The sequence below is a fragment of the Diceros bicornis genome, chromosome 24 (assembly GCF_020826845.1).
Source record: "Diceros bicornis minor isolate mBicDic1 chromosome 24, mDicBic1.mat.cur, whole genome shotgun sequence".
NCBI lineage: Eukaryota > Metazoa > Chordata > Mammalia > Perissodactyla > Rhinocerotidae > Diceros > Diceros bicornis.
Window position 1 is genome coordinate 41,755,637 of NC_080763.1, and position 3,139 is coordinate 41,758,775.

A 3,139-nucleotide genomic window follows, 5' to 3' on the forward strand; every position below is an offset into this window, starting at 1 on the left:
TCTATATTTCAAAAGCCTTTATCATCACCTCACTGTTGAGATTGGAATTAATTTGAAGGCTGATTTGTTGAAGAAAATCATGCTGAGTCCCCAGGAGCACATGCCAATGTGAAAATGGGCAGAATTCGGAAAATATCACATAGAAATTACAGAATGTCACCTCTGAGATTTACAAATAGGATCAAATATTATTAATAATGGCGATAGTTGCTGTTTATTGAGCACCTACTATGTACCAGGCAAATATCAGAGCTAAAACTAAGAACCAGAGAAGGAAGACGTCCCCTCTCTGGCTGACTTTATATAAACACAGGCAGCAGCTGATGAAGACAACCACTCTAAAAATAAGCCCAGCTTGAGCAGACACATGCTGTGGCTTACAGTCGCCATGGCCACAGCCAGCTCCCTTGAGAAGGAATGCAGCATCTGCTGACCCGATCAGATTCAAGCTGCAGTCAGAGGTCTCTGCTGGTGGCATAGGTGGCAGTTCCTGATTCCCTGGGCAGGGTGCAGTCTCACCCCCTGTATTAGTTTCCTGTTGCTGCTGTAATAAATTAGCACAAACTTAGTGGCTGAAAACAACAGAGATTTATTATCTTACAGTTCTGAAGTCAGAAGTTTAAAATCAATCTCATTGGCTAGAGTCCAGGTGTCAGCAGGCTGTGTTTCTTCTGGAGGCTCTAGGAAAGAATCTGTTTCTTGCCTTTTCTAGCTTCTAGAAGCCACCTGCATTCCTTGGCTCATGGCCCCTTCTCCATCTTCAAAGCCAGCAGCAGAGCATCTTCTAATCTCTCTCTCACTCTGACCCTCCTGCACCCCTCTTGCAGTTAAAAGGACTCGTGATTACACTGAGCCCACCTCCATCATCCAGGATCATCTCCCCATCTCAAGATCCTTAACTTAATCACACCTGCAAGGTATGGTATGGTACCTGTAAGGTAACATATTTCAGGTTCCAGGGACTAGGACATAGACATCTTTGGGGGCCATAGTTCTGCCGACCCCACCTCCCTTCGGCCCCTTTCCCTGGGTGCAGCCCATCCTTCGGTCTGGTGGTGCCTGGGCAGTTCCCGCCTCTTGCTGCCCTTTGTGGTCTCTCAGGAGGACACAGAAGCTGGGCCCCGTCCACTGTCCCCCAAGAGCCATCCTTTCCTGCCCAGGCGCCCACACTTCAGAAGGGACACGGACACCCCTTGCGTGATCAAGGGCACCTGAGGAAGAAAAGGGAGGGGAGCACAGCAGACCACATTCGTGGGCTCTTTCAGCCTCCATGATGAACCCCCTCCCCCTCTTCCAGTCCCTTCTGAAACCCCCTGGTGGTAAAAGCTCCGTGTGCTGGGTCCCAGGTCCCCTGAACTGTTCCGTAGCTCAGGAACTGCAGAAAAGGGGTCTCCTTGGTACTTTCCAACCTCTTGTTACACCAGGGTAGTCCACATGAAGGTTGTTTCCACTCAGAGGGACCGGGATCCTTTATCATTACCCTCGTCATTACTACTACTATAGTTACTGTCATTATCATTGCTGTAGTGGTCATCATTAAAGCCTTGTATTTGATGCTTTACAACCTGTGAAGGGATTTGACATGCATGGTCTCATTCAAGCCTCACAATGACTCTGCAACAGCCACCATTATTCCTATTTTACAGATGAGGAAACTGAGGCTCAGAGAAGTTACTTGACCTGCCCAGAATCACAGGGTTTGGGGACCCCAGGATGCAAACCCAAGTTCCTTGACTCCAGGGAAGTCACAGCATGCTGTGTGAAAGAGGCCTGGACTCTGAGCTGGGCCTAGAAGCAGAGCTGTGTACAAATGGACTGGCTCATATCGCCAGGCAAACCTGGGCGGGTCACGTCACTGTGCTTCACCTCAGTTTGCTCACCTGTACAATGGGCGCAAAGATACCCATCCTTCCTCCCAGACATGTGTCAGGATCGAGTTACCTAAAGCCCAGCGGATCACAGGTGTGGCTGATATTGGAGGGTCAGAGCTGGGCAGCAGGGTCTCACCCTGCAGCCCCAGCGTGGGGGAAGATTGAGGCTGAGATGAAGATGTCGTGTGGGTTTCCCTTGAGACATAGAACTTCCTCAGCACATGCAGAGACATGAACAGGCAAGAATGGCATGAGGCCCAACAGCAGTCTCAGGAAGCAGCTCCTGTGTGTGTGTCATACAAGGGGGCTTCTGGAGTGGCCCACCCGGCATCTGAGAAATCAGGTTTGCTGGGTGTATTGGTTTCCTGTGGCTGCCATAACAAATTACCACAAACTGGGTGGTTTATTTTTTTTTAATGCGGTAACATTGGTCTATAACATTATATAAATTTCAGGTGTTCATCATTATACTTCTATTTCTGCATAGATTACATCATGTTCCCCACCCAAAGTCTAATTACAATCCATCACCACACACATGTGCCTAATTACCCCTTTCACCTTCCTCCCTCCCTCCTTCCCCTCTGGTAACCACCAATCCAATCTCTGTCTCTCTGTTTGTTTGTTGTTTTTATCTTCTACTTATGAGTGAGATCATACGGTATTTGACTTTCTCCCTCTGACTTATTTCACTTTGCATAATACCCTCAATGTCCATCCACGTTGTCACAAATGGCTGGATTTCATCGTTTCTTATGGCTGAGTAGTATTCCACTGTGTATATATACCACATCTTCTTTATCCATTCGTCCCTTGATGGGCACTTAGGTTGCTTCCAAGCCTTGGCTATTGTGAATAACGCTGCAGTGAACACAGGGGTGCATGTATCTTTACACATTCATGTTTTCATGTTCTTTGGATAAATACCCAGCAGTGGAATAGCTGGATCATATGGTATTTCTATTCTTAATTTTTTGAGGAATCTCCATACTGTTTTCCATAGTGGCTGTACCAGTTTGCACTCCCACCAGCAGTGTATGAGAGTTCCCTTCTCTCCACATCCTCTCCAACACATGTTGTTTCCTCTGTTGTTAATTATAGCCATTCTGACGGGCGTCAGGTGATATCCCATTGTAGTTTTGATTTGTATTTCCCTGATAGTTAATGATGTTGAACATCTTTTCATGTGCCTGTTGGCCATCGGTAGATCTTCTTTGGAGAAATATCTGTTCAGATCTTTTGCTCATTTTTATTTTTTTATTTTTTTT